The 20,854-nt window shown below is 36.4% G+C and overlaps 2 long non-coding RNA genes across 2 annotated transcripts; both read left to right on the top strand.

The window, feature by feature from the left end:
• The first annotated feature begins 14,754 nt into the window (after positions 1 to 14,754).
• Positions 14,755 to 15,725, top strand: LOC126927805 (uncharacterized). The gene is made up of 2 exons (XR_007715908.1): positions 14,755 to 14,999; positions 15,230 to 15,725. It is a non-coding gene; the product is annotated as an uncharacterized LOC126927805 (long non-coding RNA).
• A 4,201-nt stretch (positions 15,726 to 19,926) lies between these two features.
• Positions 19,927 to 20,512, top strand: LOC126927810 (uncharacterized). The gene is made up of 2 exons (XR_007715913.1): positions 19,927 to 20,079; positions 20,163 to 20,512. It is a non-coding gene; the product is annotated as an uncharacterized LOC126927810 (long non-coding RNA).
• Positions 20,513 to 20,854: the final 342 nt, after the last annotated feature.

Raw genomic sequence — 20,854 nt, 5'->3', positions numbered from 1 at the left:
AAGTATTTATCGCGGTATTTTTTTCAAGCCATTCTACACCTTCGATTTGATGAAAATTGGTTAAATAAGTGTAACGCAAAATTGATCTTGACCACAATTTTCAGTGTCAAATTGTTTTTCTATTGCATCATATAGTGCTCATTAGAAAGGAAAGTTCCGTTCTTTTAGAAAAAATGTTTGAAATTTCATTAATACTTAGACTGATTTTATTCATATTTTAAGGTCAAATATGGAATACAATAACATCAATACTAATATCTACTTTTTTGTGCGAATTACTTTATATTTCAATCTTCCTTGATACGCCGTGACAAGCAAAAGTGTAAACACAGCTCGTTGATTTTATGTAAAAAGCGAATGTCGAAGGTATAATGAGAAAAGAGCATTATTTGACCATTCCACAAAATAATTTACCTAAATAGTAGTTAATTCTATTGGATATAATAAACGTGAAGTAGTACTAGTGGACGAAATACCTATGTTGAAACCTTGATTCGACGAGTATAATTAATGTGCAAAACTGTAAACATGGTTTGAGATATCCATTTTTGTAAAATGTTTTGTACATTATTAATGTTAATGAAAATTAACTATTACATTTCGTTAATAATAACTTGTAGTTACTGTTACCTAATCTTTACCGATCACTTGAGAAATTAGTCTTTTACATTTATGTGTTTACTTTTTTCGCTCGTCACTGTACATGTTTAAGTCAGATATGAAATATCTGGCGTATTCCAGCGGCTTTGATTAAATCTAAGATGTTGATATCCTTAATATTGAGAATGTTGTTGGAAACTATTATGCTGCGGTCTACCATTCGTTTTTGCCTATATATACCACGGAACAAAGGATAATTTTCACCGAATTCATCCAGAGCATATTTTCTAAGTTTTACTGTATATGATTACGCCCATTATATTATATTATGTTATTACGATGTTATCTAATTAATTGTTGTCTATTTATTTTGATACTTATATTAACCATTATTTATAACATAATATACTAAATACAATTAGTATACACAATTAGTATAGGGATTAGTATAAGAAATTTTAAACAGCTTTTTTCAAAAGAACGAATCATTTACGATCCAGGGGTTTTCTGAAACTTTCGTTTCTCGTGATGAGTACTTTATGATGCAATAAAAAATTTTGTCTGAAAATTATACTCAAGATCAATTTCATGATCCATTTTCTCTAACAGATCTCCATCTTCCACAGCTATAACAAATAATTTTTTGACACTCTATACATTTAACATCGATTATAATTGTGATAATTGAAACACCGAACATCAATGTGTTTTTTCACTACGCCAACACAGATAACAATTAACATTGATATATAATATATATTTGACGATATATATCTGAAAGAATAGAAATTTCATTTAATCGACTATATGACCATACTCGGTTAAGTACCAACAACGACTATCTATCAACCTTATCTTACTTCCTCAAAGATATAGAAAGACTTTAAAAATTTCAGCCATGTGATTTGGTCCTTCAAAATTTAGAAGTAATATAACGATAAAATACCATCAAAACCTTTAAATTTAACGCACGAAAACATGTCTTCTTTGCTAATGGCGTACTATAAATACAAATATTTGAATAAATATTGCGAATTTCATATTGCTAAAAGATTTATACTATTCGTTCGTAAATAATCGTCGGATCTATATTTAAGTTAAAACTATTGCATTAGATCTCTTTTCTTACTTAAAATTATTTGGATTGGTAACTTGGATGTAACATGTAATTTATTCTTCCTTTATAAATAGTGTACAGAAGATACCAATTCAAAGAAATGGAAGGAAAGTCTAAAAGCAAAGAAAATCTACAGGAAGATAAAACGTTCGAGCCTTGCCAGGCTATATAAGATGCTAAGTAATTTCATTTTGACAATGGTCCAACATCCTACTATGCATAAATTTAATATTAATATAAGCAGGTTTCATGCCAAGTATTACATCTAACGTATAAGCACAAGCCCTGGTTTTAAATGCCTTATAGTAACACCGAAAAGATTATTCAGTTGGATGTCTGACTCAACATCAATATTTTACTTAGAAGATAATACGTCGAGAGCATGTTGGTGGATGGAATGGGAGATGAATGAAGGCTTACTTCTGTAAAATACGTAAAATGGTAGTCGGAATGAATTTTGGCGCTTGGGGACAGAAAAAGAGCTGACTGATACTGTCATACACCTGAATTTATAAAATTTTGAAAATCGATGTAACCTTTGAACTTTATCGTATTCTGTTTCATAGCACAAATTATTGTTCCCGAAATGTACGTTTAGTGTTATAATATATTTGACCAATGGTTCTCAAATACTAGTTTTGCTAAAGCAATGGTGGAATTGGAGCAATTCTTTCTTCTTTTATTCTTTGAATGACCTGGATTTTCGAGTAGTCTAGTGACGCTTGATCCGTACAATTAATCGATTTCTTTTTATTACACAAGTGCAAGAGATTCCGCGTTGGACGCCGATGTTGCGAGTTCGAATGCCTGGATGAGGTTGGCACTGAGTATTGGTCCGAATCTAATGTGGTTATCGTCGATGATTCACCTAAACTTGAAAAACATAGTGTATTGTGGACGCTGAGCTTAGTGATGGCAATTGTAATATTTTAATTTTTTTTATTCTATATTTTCGACTTCTTTTTTCGAGTAGAATCACCAATTTTCCGCCTGTACTATCAATTACCAACCAGCCTGTATGACAAAATTCTATTTTAAACTCCAAACTCGCCACGAGTGGCTATTTTGTTTACGAAATTAAACGAATTTAATAAATGAAATGGCAAGGAAGGAACTACAAGTGACCGTCAAACTATTTTTCTGCTTGAAAAGTAATTCGCAAAGTAATATAAAATAATACTACTGATTTGTGTCTCTTTCAGAATTTTTTCTTAAACTCTTGTTTTTTTCCCTTCAAATTTATTATTTATTATTTATTCGGTGTCACGAAAACCGATTAAATATTAAATATCTTAAATATAGATTGAAATGAAAGCTTGTCAGTTCTCGTTCAGTTGTCACTTCAAAGTTGTTAGTTCAAAGGTTCTGGTACATCATAAAGCAAGGGATCAAATCTTTAACTTATTACAAATTAAATCTTTTATTGTAATTACGAAAATTATGAAAGTACCAAGGGAAACAAGTAGGGAACATGAACTGCTCAACGAACCAAAGAACGGCTCAGTGACAAAATTAATACAGTAAGGATCGCAAATATTACAACATTACACTCTTACATCACATAATAGTTCTCTATACAAAAGATATATAGCGAATCGACTTTTCACAACGATAAGAATCAACAGAACCAATTAAGACCAGGCGAAACTCTCATAAGATAAGATATAGATAGATAAGAAATAAATTTAATAGTAAACACGTAGGTGAAACACTTGCTGAAATTTGCATCACTCGACACGAGCGAACCGTTCGGAAGGAAAACGCGTTCAGCCCCCAAGGCGGTGGAATTGGGATCACTTAATTAACTCCGTTTGAATCTATCTTGAATTAATTCTCGTTTAACGACCTGTGCGTATTCAACATCATATCATTTCCGACCATATCGTTCCCAGAAGATGAAACAGCACGGTAAAACAGATGTGAATACCTATCACGAGCGAAACAGAAATGCGAAGGTCCTTTGGAACGATAATAATAAAATTGCATGCATAGGAACCATGGATGGAACATAAGGCAAAGGTGTAGATGGTATTATAAGCTTTGAAACGAGCGTATAGGACGAGAGAAATTGATCAAAAAATTGAGTTGAGCCCTTTGAAGTTAGGAACAACATACTTTGATGTTTTGTTTAAAGGAGAGATATTGAGCTGTGCAAAAATTGTATAGGTTCTCTGAAGGTAAATAAGATTTTGTTGCTGAGTAAATAAACGAGATTTCAAGTTTCTCTTGAATATTGGAAATTTAAAGGTTTTGATGGTATTTTATCGTTATATTACTTCTAAATTTTAAAGGACCAAATCACATGGCTGAAATTTTTAAAGTCTTTCTATATCTTTGAGGAAGTAAGATAAGGTTGATAGATAGTCGTTGTTGGTACTTAACCGAGTATGGTCATATAGTCGATTAAATGAAATTTCTATTCTTTCAGATATATATCGTCAAATATATATTATATATCAATGTTAATTGTTATCTGTGTTGGCGTAGTGAATAAACACATTGATGTTCGGTGTTTCAATTATCAGAATTATAATCGATGTTAAATGTATAGAGTGTCAAAAAATTATTTGTTATAGAAGTGGAAGATGGAGATCTGATAGAGAAAACGGATCATGAAATTGATCTTGAGTATAATTTTCAGACAAAATTTTTTATTGCATCATAAAGTACTCATCACGAGAAACGAAAGTTTCAGAAAACATACTTTTTGCTTCAAATAATTAAGATAAAATTTAGATACGGGGCTTTCAGCTTATGAAAGTCGAAGAGAAGATATATATTCCATTTGGTCATATTCTATTTACATTCGTAACTACTCGTTCCATTTACGTTATTAATAAAACATTTTTATCGACAAGCTACCTAACAGAAAGACCTTTTTGTCACTCTAAATTACCTCAAAAGAAAATCCCTTGTCAAACATACCATGTTTCTCGTACGAAAATCCAAAAAAGATTTTCCAAAAAGATATATTCAGTGAACCATGATTCGTGACTGGTGAGCTTGAAAAGAGATGAAGCGTTGAAGCGTCAAAGTTGATATTCCACCAAGCTCTCGACCCTTCTATCTCAATAATCCTGATCAAAATTCGAATGAACTACCCAACGAAACGATCACCGTTTTCTATAGAATCTCTTTAAGCATTCTTCATTAAGGAATCGTCAGATTTTACCCCATTACGTTCTTCCATCACAATCTTCGTAATGATGAATAAAAAAATAAAAGCTTTTAAAACCCGACAGCGCTGTCATTTTCTAAAAACGTCGTCTTTATACTCCTGATGGCCACGAGCACATCCGACTACCAAATATAAAATGCATTGTGAGTGTGTCATCAGCATAATTTTCGTGAAAAGAGCAATTATTCTTGATAACTATAATTTGTAACATAGATTAAAATCGCTGATTTGATCCCTCTGATATTGTTGTCTTATGAGAGTTTCGCCTGGTCTTAATTGGTTCTGTTGATTCTTATCGTTGTGAAAAGTCGATTCGCTATATATCTTTTGTACAGAGAACTATTATGTGATGTAAGAGTGTAATGTTGTAATATTTGTGATCCTTACTTTATTAATTTTGTCACTGAGCCGTTCTTTGGTTCGTTGAGCAGTTCATGTTCCCTACTTGTTTCCCTTGGTACTTTCATAAGTTTCGCAATTACAATAAAAGATTTAATTTGTAATAAGTTAAAGATTTGATCCCTTGCTTTATGATGTACGAGAACCTTTGAACTAACAACTTTGAAGTGACAACTGAACGAGAACTGACAAGCTTTCATTTCAATCTATATTTAAGATATTTAATATTTAATCGGTTTTCGTGACACCGAATAAATAATAAATAATAAATTTGAAGGGAAAAAGCACCGAATAAATAATAAATAATAAATTTGAAGGGAAAAAACAAGAGATTAAGAAAAAATTCTGAAAAATTCTGACACAAATCAGTAGTATTATTTTATATTACTTTGCGAATTACTTTTCAAGCATAAAAATAGTTTGACGGTCACTTGTAGTTCCTTCCTTGCCATTTCATTTATTAAATTCGTTTAATTTCGTAAACAAAATAGCCACTCGTGGCGAGTTTGGTGTTTAAAATAGAATTTTGTCATACAGGCTGGTTGGTAATTGATAGTACAAGCGGAAAATTGATGATTCTACTCGAAAAAAGAAGTCGAAAATATAGAATAAAAGAAATTAAAATATTACAATTGCCATCACTAAGCTCAGCGTCCACAATACACTATGTTTTTCAAGTTTAGGTGAACCATCGACGATAACCACATCAGATCCGGACCAATACTCAGTGCCAACCTCATCCAGGCATTCGAACTCGCAACATCGGCGTCCAACGCGGAATCTCTTGCACTTGTGTAATAAAAAGAAATCGATTAATTGTACGGATCAAGCGTCACTAGACTACTCGAAAATCCAGGTCATTCAAAGAATAAAAGAAGAAAGAATTGCTCCAATTCCACCATTGCTTTAGCAAAACTAGTATTTGAGAACCATTGGTCAAATATATTATAACACTAAACGTACATTTCGGGAACAATAATTTGTGCTATGAAACAGAATACGATAAAGTTCAAAGGTTACATCGATTTTCAAAATTTTATAAATTCAGGTGTATGACAGTATCAGTCAGCTCTTTTTCTGTCCCCAAGCGCCAAAATTCATTCCGACTACCATTTTACGTATTTTACAGAAGTAAGCCTTCATTCATCTCCCATTCCACCCACCAACATGCTCTCGACGTATTATCTTCTAAGTAAAATATTGATGTTGAGTCAGACATCCAACTGAATAATCTTTTCGGTGTTACTATAAGGCATTTAAAACCAGGGCTTGTGCTTATACGTTACATGTAATACATGGCATGAAACCTGCTTATATTAATATTAAATTTGTGCATAGTATGATGTTGGACCATTGTCAAAATGAAATTACTTAACATCCTATATAGCCTGGCAAGGCTCGAACGTTTTATCTTCCTGTAGATTTTCTTTGCTTTTAGACTTTCCTTCCATTTCTTTGAATTGGTATCTTCTGTACACTATTTATAAAGGAAGAACAAATTACATGTTACATCCAAGTTACCAATCCAAATAATTTTAAGTAAGAAAAGAGATCTAATGCAACAGTTTCAACTTAAATATAGATCCGACGATTATTTACGAACGAATAGTATAAATCTTTTAGCAATATGAAATTCGCAATATTTATTCAAATATTTATATTTATAGTACGCCATTAGCAAAGAAGACATGTTTGCGTGCGTTATCGATTTTACGCTTTTGCCACGCAAACATGGAAATTGCGATTCAAAATTGAATTTGCACTGGAAACGGTTGACGTTACGACATCAATAACATATTTCAAAAACACTGATGATATCATACGGAATCAGAGAGATTCTATGAGAAGTTAAACGCATAATCATCCTATTGTAAATAACAGGAACAGAAAGTACACAAGGAATAATACAGAATCATCCTATCATCCTATCCTATTATACAAGATTGCTTTGATTCGAGCTCAAACATAGGGAAATCTGAAAGAATTTTTCGCAGAATTTCCTTCCCCTTTGAATTGGCTTTTATACAAAACGACATTAACTTTTCAGGGAAATACCTATAGAGTGTGACGATCTATGATTTTAAATAGAGGGGTATATCTGAAAAGAGGTGGATGTAAAACGTAGCATATAAAACGTAGATCAAATCTTTATTCAAGGATTTTTTCTCTTCGCAGAGAATCAGGTTTTCAAGAACGATCGAATATGTATGCACTTGATTTACATGTGAAGTTGTCATTAAAAATATTGTTGCGTTTAAAAAGATAAATATTGATTTAAATTTAATGAAATTGTTAGTCCAATTGTTTTAAGCTTAAAGATATGTAGGTGTCACATTTATATATTGAAAACCTGGGAGCGGCATTAATTAACAAACCTAGACACGCGCACACGTACTTTAAAACCATGCTTGAAAATCGATATTTCCTGAAACAATGCATCGTTCTGCGCTTCCAATTTATTTTCGCACGAAGAATCAGTCCATTCATCGTTGCCGTCACCATCGCTACTGTAATCTATATTACTCGAATAAATTCTATATCTTGATTGGAAAATCGCATATTTTAACGAACTTTCTGTGTTTTTTTTTATGATTTTAATTGGCAATTTCCGAAATTGAACTATAGCTTGAGAATAAACCGATAATATTTGAGGGTATATATACATACATCATGTTTTTGATGGGTTTTGTAGTAAAATAATTGTAGAAAAAGCAAACTTTTTAAGAACAAATTACCATATTCGAGTAATAAATTATAGAAAATTACCAATGTAATTTAAAACTTAAAAAGAAGAATCTATTACACGTAATAAAGAGAAGGACTTGTTCACGAACGGTAATTCAACAAATACAGTCGTTGCAGAAACATAGTTTTACAAGGGAGAAGAATCTCTCTAGGAACTCGACGATGTCACGTCAAGCGAAAATTCAATAAAGTGATTACTAACCGTATTACCAGCGGCAATCGTGTTGCGGCAATTCCTAAATAAGTTAGTCGTCTATTTGGAGAAACGTCGCTGGCAATATCGTCACATTTTAATTACGTCAGCGCTATCAATTGGTCTTGGAAGAAAGTTTTCCATTATGTACTTTTGCCCACGGCGTCGTTCCAACAAATGAATCCGAGTTTTGAATCGCTTTCTCTTATATCACGAATTTGTAACGGTGTTTCTTCAAACTATAAACGATTGTAATGAATGCCTTTGCGTACAAAGACCGATACCTGGTTTGACTAGAAGCTTCAGCTAATTAGTGCCCCAGTTAATTTGGATGTTCACTACCACGCCACTTCCCCCCCCCCCCAAAGTGGCTTGGTGTCCTGCACGTAAAAAAAAAGAAAAAGGAAAAAAAAGAAAAAGAGAAAGGAAAAAAAAAGAAAAAGGGAAAAAAAAGAAAAAAAGAAAGGAAAAAAAAGAAAAAGAAAAAGGGAAAGAAAAGAAAAAAAGAAAGGAAAAAAAAGAAATAGAAAAAGGGAAAAAAAAGAAAAAGAAAAAGAAAAAAAAGTTAATTTGGATGTTATAAAATGTTATATAACGAAGAACTTATCTTCTGCTTGGTAGTCGCATAAGAGAAGACCGAGCCATTGAATCGCTCAAATAGATTAGCTGATTCGCTTAACGTATTTTTACTTCCGATGACGTAAACAAGAGCAGAAAGTACACAAGTAATAATACAGAAATGTCAAATGTACAGAGGAATAGATTTCGTTAAATCATTAGAACGTAACATTTCCTTATAATTCTATTTGTGTATAGCAAAATAGCTTGTGTGCTTTCATGAAATATAATTGATATTTAGAAGCTCTCATGTAGGTAGATATATAACTCGTGTTAATTAGTAATTTAACATCATAACATACATATCATTTCATAACATACATATCATAACATACATACATCATAACAACATATCATTTTCGTTTCTTCGTTTATCTCGTTATGCGCGTAAACGAATGTGTAAATAAAGACATATAATCAACGATAACATGTAGTGGCAAGCATGATAATTATCGACAAAGGAGAATATTGGTGAAATGATTGTGGGTGATTTCACTCGGTGTATCGGTAAATAAACTTTGATAGACATTGCCGGTGGATTCGCTGTCGGTGAAATCGTGTCGATGAAATAATTGTCAGTGATTTAAAGATAACCCAATTTATTGATCTCCCCTTCGTAGAGTTGTACGTCTCTCTATAATACATACTCTACCTGGAAGGGCTGAAACATTTAGCTTAGTCACACTAAACTGGATTGGACTGCAAGTAAGAAGATTGAAATGCAAAATTCACGTGTGAGCGCAACGGTTTAGATGGAAAGTTCGATAAGGCGATTATGTATATTAACCCGAAAGAAAGCTCATGGCTTTGCAACGCGTTACACGCAACACGGAATTTCCCTCGCTGAAATAATCCTATTACAACGATACGATTTTCCTTAACAGATCTCGCAATGTAATTCTCCCTCTACAACTTTTTATTAGGTTTGAAACACGAGAGTTTCGAAGCTCTGCAAAGTCTCGCGAATCTAGATGTCGAGTTTCAACGTATTTTCGCTTCTTATTTTATAGCTGTTAATAGTTATTATCTCACTCTGCACGTACATCAAACGAGTACTTATGTAAATCCAAAGGAAACGGAAACAACCGAGAATAATTGAGGATAATTCGAATACGTACCGATTAGTAAAGTGTTTGGCAAAGAAAAAAAAAAGGAAAATTGTATCGGAGAAATAGGGGAAAAACGGTGGCGTACATCAAGCAATCTTTATGGCTGTAATACATTTATTATTCATTTATGTTCATTTTCTATCGCGTCACAGACCTTGAAATAACTGGCAGAACGAGCATATAAATCTTGTATCGCTCGACCTGACTTCTCCCGATGGAAAAATATTCACCAGCCTGGGATCGTGCATCGCTAATTACTCCGTTCTACTTTTCGAACGCGTTTCCATCCATACAGAAAAGCAAGAAGGCAAACTCTATCGCACAGTCATGAAGAGATGCAAAACCAAGAAACCAACCAACGACATGCCGATCGACATGGTGAAAGCAGTCCTACAGAGGCTATTCACCATGGGACACGGATCCTCCCATTATGAGGGCCGCGAAGAGGCAGAGACCGAAGAAGAAGAAGACATCAGCTTCAGCGTCGTCATCGGCGAAGGCGATGTCGACGATGGCGCCGGAAGAATGAACACCAAGATGGCTGCAGGAGTCGATGGAAGACTCCTGGACTGCTGGAAGCAGGAGCTGGAAGCAAGCTGGAAACAGACTGCTGGAAGACGGCCAGAGTAATACTGCTAAGGTAGCCGGGAAAGGATCCCAGTCTCCCTAACGCGTATCGGCCGATAAGCATACTCCCAGCCATGAGCAAGATCTGGGAAAAATGCTTTAAGAAGATCATCGAGAGATGCATCGGAACGGACCCGTTCCATCGGAGGCAGTATGGGTTCAGAAAGAAGAATTAGCTTAGCGAATACCGATAAGAACAGGAAGAAGCAGAAACGGGCACAACGAACGGCCCTGTGCATAACAACGACGGCATACTGTACCGTCTCCCACGCGGCACTTTGCGTGTTGACCGGGAATCTCCCGATCTACATAAAGATAAAGATGCTCGGAGAGACTTACGACTGGAACAAGATCCATAAGACCAGGATCGGCGCGGATGACGGCAACGAGCTGAAGGAGGAACTGGAGGCGCAAGGAAATTAATACCGAGTGCGCTGCTATTTACCAAAAAGAAGATGGACATCGATCATCACACCATGCAGCTGTTAACCGGGCATGGGAGTGTGGCGGCACTCGACACTAACTAGTGTCGGACGACGGCAGCGACATCTACAGCTCCCAGTGACAATTACAGCGGACCAGGCCCAACTACTACAACTATCACGCACGTCCAATAAATATATCACGCACACACGGCCACCTCTACATTGGTGACCCCGACGTGATCGACAGCAAAACTGAGGTCTGACCGTGATAGCATTACTGAGAACTTCCATCATCGCGAATCTAGACCTGTGGCAAGCTGGACCCTACCGCTACGACGAACACGGAACGGCCCTTCCTTCAACAAAAACTCGACCCCTCACCGCCGACTCACGCATGCAGGTGACTGGGTACGAAACGATGACCGACCAAGCCAGGAGTGATGTGGCCGTCGCAAAAGTTCATGGGCATTACCACTAGCACGTCATACTAAAAAATGGAACAGAGGCCTACGACCGTACGCGGAACGCCCGCACCGTACTGACAGGTATCCACCGCCACATTGAAGACTTCGAGCAACATCCGCACGAATTGGACAACAATTGGACAATTGGACGGTTTATTACACTAAGATTCTAACGCTATCACTGGTAAGGGGTACTGTGGCGGCACTCGACAAGCCAAATACCACCACTCGGCACTAACTAGTGTCGGACGACGGCAGCGACATCTACAGCCCCCAGTGACAATTACAGCGGACCAGGCCCAACTACTACAACTATCACGCACGTCCAATAAATATATAACGAACACACGGCCACCTCTACAGGAGTTTTGGGGTCTATAGGAAGAGGATTGGCAAGAGCATCGACAGCAACTGTCTCGACTGTGAAGACCCTAACGACGATGCAGAGCACGCCCTCTTCACGTGCCCGAAGTGAACGTACAGAAGGATTGAGCTGGAGAACGCTCTTGGCGAGAACATAGACGTGGACAATCTGATCGCCACGGTGACCGCCAAGAACGAGAGCTGAGATAAATTCAGGTAATTTCGCAAGACCGTCATGCCTCACAGGAGGGTGACAGCGAAGGCCTTGAAGGAAGCAAGGAGGAGAACGAGAGCAACAACAACTACGCGGAGCAGTGAAGGCAGAGATACAAGACAACAAAGAACCACAGAAGGAGATCAGCCCAGTATTCTGAACTAGCTGAGAAGATGACGAGAGCAATACAGAATATACAGAATAACTGCCTGAAGAAGAAGATACAACGGGGCATGAAAGGACAACCCTGATGACTGCCGACAGGTTTTACCGGGGTTGTCTGTCCTCGAAGCAAAGGAAAAAGGAGGAGGGGTTTTTAGTGGGTATGGCAACAACATCCGCCCGAGTCCCACATAACCCAGTGATGCGGATCACTGGGTATGCGTAACAGCATTTTCCCCTCCTCACGCAAAAAAAAAAAAAAAAAAAAAAATAAACTATCACACTCTATCAATTTTAAGTTGATAATTTCGTTATTATATAATTTTTCTTAGTCTAAACTGAATCCAGGAAGAAGAACTTTCATCCAATTACATACTTCATTAATTCATGAATTATATTCGTTACCGTACGTACAAAAAGAAAGTTGACTGATATAAAAATTCAAAGGATAGAATTTCTAAGCTCGCGATTGGAAACAGATTCAGTTCAATGGTTTAATTTGCCATTTAATTGAATTCTCTGGCAATTTCAGCGAACTGTGGGCTTTAAAAGTGTCCCGCATTCAAACGCAAGACTTCTCCTCCACCTTTCCCTTTCTTTCAATTCCAACCTCAAGTAATTGACCAATTAATTCGACGATATATTTACATGCTTGCAAGGGATTCAAACAACTTCGTTGCGTTAAATTCGCAATTATAACCAACAGGAATGTCTCAATCAATGTGCAGCTCGAAACAAATAAAAGATAATTAACTTTTCAATATAACGATTGATATGTTTGATGAAGAAAAATCTATGAATTTTTAAAAACGTCTCCTAGTACATTTAGCATTTTTATAATAAAAACTTAGAACATACACGCACACATATACTATTCCATGAAATGATTTGCAGAGCAATGAGTCTAATCCTATCATATTATAAAGGGATGAACGAACTTTTCCTAATAAATATAACTTTATACAAAATCTTGTTTAAAAAAATTAGTTTTTTATTTTCATTAAATTAATTTAATATCAGAATATATAATTTTAGTCGTTATCAAAATTTTATGTCAAATGCGTTCATAGATACATATATAAATAAATGTATCCTATGTATCCTATGTATTTATTTCAACTGAAATCTTAACTTAAATATTTATTAACAATATTCTGACGAATATGCAATGAAAGATAAAAACAACTTTATTTTTCCTATAGAATGTCTCATGCTTCTTACTCATTTTATGTTTCTCGTTGTCAGTGCGTAACTACTTATCAGCCGCAGGAATGCTAAGTTTTACTACTGAGAAACGAAGAGACATATAGATGCAAATATACGCTATCTCGCGTGAAAAAACATCAGATACATTAACCAGAAGGAATATCCGATACATATAAAATTCATAGCGTAGTTATTTATACATACGGAATATTTCTTTCTGTATGAAATATTCTTTCTTCTGAATTCTTATTATAAATGTATGTCCATTTCCTACCTTAAAATGTCTCTCCTTTGAAAAACTCCATTTAAATATAACGATCAACAAAATATTACCAATAAAAATATTAAAACGAGATGCTGAAAGAACCTTTTAATGAAGTACAAATGATTATTTCAACTTTAATTCTGTTAAATTTGAATTGAATCATTTATAAACCGAACAGGTGTATAAAATTTTATTGCGTAAAAATCGTGAAGCTGAAAATTAGGAACGAATAACGAATGGGTAACCTAGTTTCATTAAAAGGTACGTGTACGCCGATCCGCGTAACAACTTCGACACTCCAATTATTATAAAGCATGTATCCTTCAGAGATTTTTTGCGCGAACGCAAGATACCTTTTACACGTGCAACTGAATAAGTGGAACGTGATTTTCAATATTTCTTCTCGTAGAACTTGTAACAACGTAACTGTTTCACGAATATTTTCCCTGACAGTTTTACAACGATGCGTAGAAATCTCCTTTTCTAATTAATAATTTCGGCATTTCTCTGAACAGTTTCGTTGCGATTAAAAAATATACAAAGCTTACGACGTGGTTGTTTAAAAATATTTATATGGAACAAGATTTCGAATTTGTCACATCAATCGCGATCTCAGCAGGTGTAAATTAATTCGTTCTAATGAACGAATAAATTAAACGGCTCGTGACAAAAATTATCCCTGTCCATGTTTGTCTTTCTAAAACTAATTCAAGGCGAGTTAAATGAATCGCTGTGTACAATATTCGCGCAGCATGTGCTTTAACGACCAGCATGCAAGCGTTAACGGTGTACTTATTAATTAACGGTAACTTATTAATTAATTAAATTCGTGTATATCAAGTTTCCTATCATTTAATACTTTCGTGTAACTACAGAGATTTGATACTATGAAATGAAATATAAAACTTGGTAAAAAAACGCGCTTCGATAGGAAATGAGGGTGATGATGCAAATATTTTTTGTAGCCATTATATAGAATTTCGATGGTATAATTAATCAGTATCAACTTACCAGCTCCTGACGGGACGAAAGTGACGAAAATAATTTGCAAACAGATGAAGATTGCAAGTATTTTCGAGTCCTTCATGGTTGTAAAAAATCAGGTAATGTTGTCGCTGTAGAATATGGGAAAATCAGGCGTTTCAATATCAGTTGTGCGGGCACTGGAGTGCGTAGACCAGAAATATCTGCGACAAAAATCAGAATACATTTGTTTTCGCATGATTGGATCAATTTTGTGTAGGACTAAGCTGATTGAACCTAACACGGGATAATTGTCCACCTTACGACCTTAACAAGCCCGCTTGATTCCCTGTAAGTGCTTGAAATTGATGCTTGTATTCTTTCCAGATTAACAAGCTTTGCCCCCACCCCCCCTCCCTCTCTATTTCCTTAGATCGAGTTAGACTGCCACAACATATTATCTTTCTTCTTTTCTTTTCTTTCGATCTTTTAAAGCCTTAAATCGCTGGTTATTACAGTGTATACATTCAATTACCCTGTAAGTCGTAAGTACATGTTTTACGTTATTTTTCATTTTCCAGCTAAATTCCACAAAAACAAGAAATATACTTCCAACGTGTTTTCACATGTCTCTAGCAAAGATCTCAAAAACAAGTTGCGGCGCAATTTAAAACGACAAATAGCACCGTGTGTCTCGTTGTGGCAACGCACGTGTAACGTAAATCACATCAGAGACCAGGACACACACACACACACCGCGGGCAGGATGGTGTCCCGGTTGGCATACTTCGAACCCGATGGACCGATGAGGGAAACACATGGCGACCTTGGCGACAATGTATATTGCCGGAGTACCTGAGGATTCATTTATGGACTAACGGTCCTTCCACCAAATGTTCTAGAAGCGTAGCAACGGTCACGTACGCCTACAGGGTAGTGGGGATAATGAGGGAACAGATGTCACCGAAAGTAAAAAGATTGTAAGAGACTCAGTCTCGTACGGTCACGGCTAGAGCTCAGAAGTGTCTTATAAGTGTATAAACGAAGGAAAAATAAAGTTTTCTTCTTTCTTTTAAATTTCCTTTTATTTTACGTGACACACGCTTCGTCAGCTTTTTAAAAGCGCTCTCTGTCTGCTTTTTTCTTTCTTCACCGCCTATTCGTTTTTTCTTAACGTGTGAAACCGTTTTTACGAGGACGGGAGCACAGAAATGACGTACTGGCAATTCTGTTTCGTGATTTTTTTTTTTTTATTTATTTTTTTAAATTCACTATTTGTCCAATTTGGACATTTGGTGGAATTTTTTAGCGGTTACATTAGCATGTTGGTGGCTACCCCCAGCGGGGTACCATCCTCGTGTTTGTTAGGTTATGTCCTTTATAAGGTCTGCTGGGTGCTTCCTTTTTAGTCTTCTGTCCATATTTGTGATTTTGTATGTTTCCGCAGCTAGCCGGTTTATGTGTGTTGCTATTCTTGATTTGTATTTCTCGGAGTATCTGCTGATTTCTTCCTTGACCGTTGGCATTCCCAGGTCCCTTCGTATATCTTCGTTTCTGATGTACCAAGGTCCGTTTACTATTGTTCTGAGGATTTTAGCCTGTATTACCTCTATTTTGTTTATATGGCTCATTGCTGCCGTCCCCCATAATGGTATTCCGTACGTCCAGATTGGTTTTATGATCGTTTTATATATTTTTACTTTATTTTCTGTGCTTAGTTTGGATTTTCGGCTTGTTAGCCAATACATTTGTCTCCTTGTTTTCTGTATTTTTTCTACTATTGATTTGATGTGTAGTTTCCAGGTAAGTTTTTGATCTAAGTGGAGTCCTAGGTATTTGACATGCTTTGTTTGCGTTATATGCGTACCGTTCAATAGGATGTTTGGTGGTATCTTTTTAAAGCGTGAATGTAATATGGTTGCATTTATTGGGGTTTGCTTTTAATTGTTTTTCTTGTAGCCAATTTTCTATTTTTACGATATGTTCTTGTAGTATTTTGACTGCCGTTTCTGGGTTAGTATGCCTGACTAGTATAGCTGTGTCGTCCGCGAATGTCAATACTGTGCTGTTGGTAGTTGTTGGTATGTTCGCCGTGTATAATGTGTATAGTATTGGGCCTAGGACGCTTCCTTGTGGTACCCCGGCCTTGATGTCTTTAACTTGAGAATGTGTGTCCTTGATTTTTATTACGAAGGTTCTGCTGCTTAGGTAGGATTTATAGGAGAATGTGTGTCCTTGATTTTTATTACGAAGGTTCTGCTGCTTAGGTAGGATTTTATTAAGTGGTGTATTTGCTCCGGGAATTGTTTCCTAATTGTTTGTAGTAGACTTTCATGGTTAATTTTATCGAATGCTTTCTCTATGTCTATAAAGAGGGTTGTGCAGTATTCCTTGTTTTCTAGTGCTACTATTATTTCGTTTATAAGCCTGTGCATTTGCTCTATCGTGGAGTGTTTGTTTCTGAAACCAAATTGGTGATCCGGTATTAGTTTTTTTGTCTCTATTATTGGTTTTATGCGGTCGTATATTATCTTTTCCAGTATTTTGGAAAATACTGGGAGCAGTGATATTGGTCTGTAAGATGCAGTTTGGTGCGGGTCTTTGCCTGGTTTATGTAACATTTTGATTTGTGCTAATTTCCATGGTTTGGGGAAGTATTGAATTCTTAGAATTGCATTGAATATTATTGTAATTAGTCTTATTGCTTTTGGCGGAAGGTTTTTCAAGATTTTACCATTGATTAGGTCGATTCCTGGCGCTTTGTTGTTTTTTGTTTTATCAATTATGTTTCTAATTTCTTGTGCCGATGTTTTAGGTATGGTGTATTCCTTATCGGCTGTGGTAGTAGTGGTTTGTGGATCCTCCTCCGTATGACTTTTGAGGTTGCTGTTGTTGATAATGTGTGGTGTGAATGTGTTGCAGAGGTGGTTGGAGAATTCTTCTGCTTGTTCTTCGTTGCTTCTTGCCCATGTGTTATCTGCTTTTCTGATTGCCGGGACGGGTATTATTGGCTTCCTTATTTTTTTCGTGGCTTTCCATAGTGAGTAGTTGGTGTTCTCGTGTGTGGAGAGTGTCCCTATGAACTTTGCGAATTCGTTATCGTTGTGCTCCTTTATTTTGTTTTTTATTTCCTTTGCAAGTTTGTTTAAGTGTTTTTTGTTTTCTCGGGTTCTGTATTTTTGCCATTTTGCTTTTGCTTTTCTTTTTTCTTTGATTTTGTCGAGTATTTCTTGCGGGATTGTTATTGTTTGTCTGCTGGTTGGTTCGGGAGTAGTAGTTGTCCTTGCTGCTTCCTGAATAGTTGCTGTCAATGTTGCTACTGCCTGTTCTATGTGTTCAGGAGTTTTTAACGGGATGTTGCAGTTTATTTTGCTTTCTATTATTTCTTTGAAAGTTTGCCATTTGGTGGTTTTGTTGCATAGTGTTTCTGGTTTGCTATAGTGAATTGGTTTGCTTCTGCATTCAATTATTATGGGTGTATGATCGGAGCTGAGCTCGAGGTTGGGTGTTATTTTTAGTTTATTTGTGTTTAGTCCCCTTGTAACTGCAAAGTCCAGAAGATCTGGTTTTTTGTTCAGGTCAGTCGGCCAATGTGTCGGTGTTCCTGTGGATAATATATTGAGGTTATTATTTCTAATGTATTTTTCCAGTGTTCTACCTCGAGGTGTAATGTTTCTTGACCCCCAAAGCGTGTGCTTTGAGTTGTAGTCTCCCGCGGCGATGTACTTGTCCCCTAGGTCCTGGAAGTATTCTTCCCACATTTGTGTTGTTATTTTGTGTCGCGGAGGCACATATACTGCTGACAACTGGAAGTAGTTGCTGCTAGTTTGAACTGTAACAGTGGTTGCTTGTAGATATTCTTTGTTAACTTGGCTGTGTAGATAATGTTTGATATCGTTTCTGACTATCACTGCTGTCCCTCCGTGAGCTTTTCCTGAGGGGTGTTTGGTATCATATATGGTGTAGTATGGTATTTTCAAGTAGCTTTTTGTAGTGAAGTGTGTTTCTGAGACAAGTAGTATGTCTATATTGTTACTGTATATGAATGTTTTAATTTCGAGGGCCCGTTGTTGTAGGCCGTTTGAGATCCAGGCTGCTATTTTTAGAGTGTCCGTTTTTATTTTTTGCTTAGCACGTTTGTAATTAGTTGTAGCATGACTGTGATTTGTTGGGTTTGCTGTCTGAGTACTGCGTTTTGTTCGCTTATCATTCTGGTTAGCATTTCGGTGTTCTTTATGGATTGTTTGAGCAGTTCTTTGATTTCTGCAGTGTCGTTATTACTATTGCTGTGGTATTGGTTGTGTTTATGTGTTGATTGGCTGGTTATTTGAGCATAGCTTAGACCACCAATGGTGTTGGTGCTGATAGGTTTGGTGTTTGTTGCTTGCTCTGTACTTGGAATTATTTCAGGATTTGTGCTGTCCTGTTGGGCTTGTGTGTTAGTGATTGTTCTGCTTCGTAGGGGCGGGAACAGTTTACGTTGTAATTGTTTTCTTACTTCACATCCTTTATAGCTGGCTGGGTGATTTCCGTTACAGTTGTAGCATTTAACCTCCTCAATTTTTCCCGTGGATGGGCAGTGTGTCGTGAGATGATGTTTTGCGCATTTAACGCATGCCGGGGTTCTATTACAATAGTTTTTGGTGTGTCCGTATTGTTGGCATCTTATGCATTGTGGGATTTCTTTTTTATGTCTGGGTGGCTCCACTTTTACTATTGTGTTTAGTAATTTTTCTATATCGTATACTTCCTTATTGTTGTTTTTAGGTTCTAGTTCAACTAGGAATAGCGGTAGTGGTTGTTTGGTATCGTATTTGTTTATGTTATTTATTGACCTTACCTGGTGTCCGATTTTTGCCAGTTCTTCACTTATTTTTCCAGTATTTGTTTTTGGGTGTAGTCCCCTGATTACTGCTTTGTAGCTTTTGTCGGTTTTGAGCTGAAAAGTGTGATATGCTGCATTTTTTTCCTTTAGTGATCTTGTAATTTTTCTGAATGTTTCTGGGGTGTTGGTTTGCACTTTAACCTGGTCTATTTTTATCTGTTTGATGATATAGTTGTCTTTCCCTGCGAAGTTGTTTAGTAGTTCGATGAGGGGGTCAATTATTTTTGCGTCTACGTATATCGGTGGTGGTTTGGGTGTACGGTTTGTCGGACTTTCCGTTGGGTCCGTTGCTGCCTCTTCTGGCAGTGCGCTGAATGGATTGTGCAGTTTGATATCTTGTAGCCATTGTTTTTTTTCATATGTATCAATTTTCCTCGCGCTTGCGAGTGTCACGTAAAATAAAAAGCAGGAGGCTCGAACGAAAAGAAAAAATTAAGATAACAAAAAAAACGAGAGAATTTATTTCTGAATTTACACTGACTGCGATTTTGTTCTGAGCTCCAGCCGTGACTTTCCAAGACTGCAGCTCTTACAATTTTACTTTCGGTAACATCTGTTTCTTCTTTGTTTGTCATCCCTTAATATCCCCACTACCCTGTAGGCGTACGTGACCGTTGTCACACTTCTAGGACGTTCGGTGGAAGGACCGTTAGGATACAGATGACTCATTAGGCACTTCGGCGATATACATTGTCGCCAAGGCCGCCACATCTCTATCTCCATCATCGGTCCATCGGATTTGAAGTATGCCGGTCGTGACATACCCCCCAGTTTAGATTGATCTTGGTCCTCTAAGATCGTAGTAGAATTGGTTGGATTTGTTTATAAATCGTAATTCCTATCCTGTGAATTTAAGACAACTAACCAAGGGTATTGTTACTAGTGCTAGGGTCAGCATTATCCTGGAAAAAGTACGTTTTCAATCGGTTACCATGTATCTTTTTCTTAATATTGTCGATAGATATAATGTAGTAAGGAGTTTTCACATCATTGATTCTATAGGGTCCTAACCATTCAATGTCCAACTTATCTCTTTTATGGTCATTGTGAATTAAAACAAAGTCTCCTTTCCTAAACACGGTCTGAGTTTTAACAATCTTTCTTTCTTGGTCTCGCTTGTAGCGTTGCTTATTTTGAATAAGTGTTTTGTGAGCTGTTTCCCAATATTTATTTAACTGTTTTTGCCAAAGTGAGTACATATCGTCATAGGTAAATGTGGGGAATTTGGATATTGCGGAAGGTAGGTTCGCTTTTCGCCCAAAAGTCAATTCGAAGGGGGAGAATCCTGTTCCTTCGTGTTTTGCAGTGTTGTATCCTAAAC

Source organism: Bombus affinis, unplaced genomic scaffold (assembly GCF_024516045.1).
Source record: "Bombus affinis isolate iyBomAffi1 unplaced genomic scaffold, iyBomAffi1.2 ctg00000219.1, whole genome shotgun sequence".
Taxonomy (NCBI): Eukaryota; Metazoa; Arthropoda; class Insecta; order Hymenoptera; family Apidae; genus Bombus; species Bombus affinis.
The sequence above is the reverse complement of the archived record's forward strand: the minus strand, read 5'-3'. Positions and strand labels throughout refer to the sequence as shown.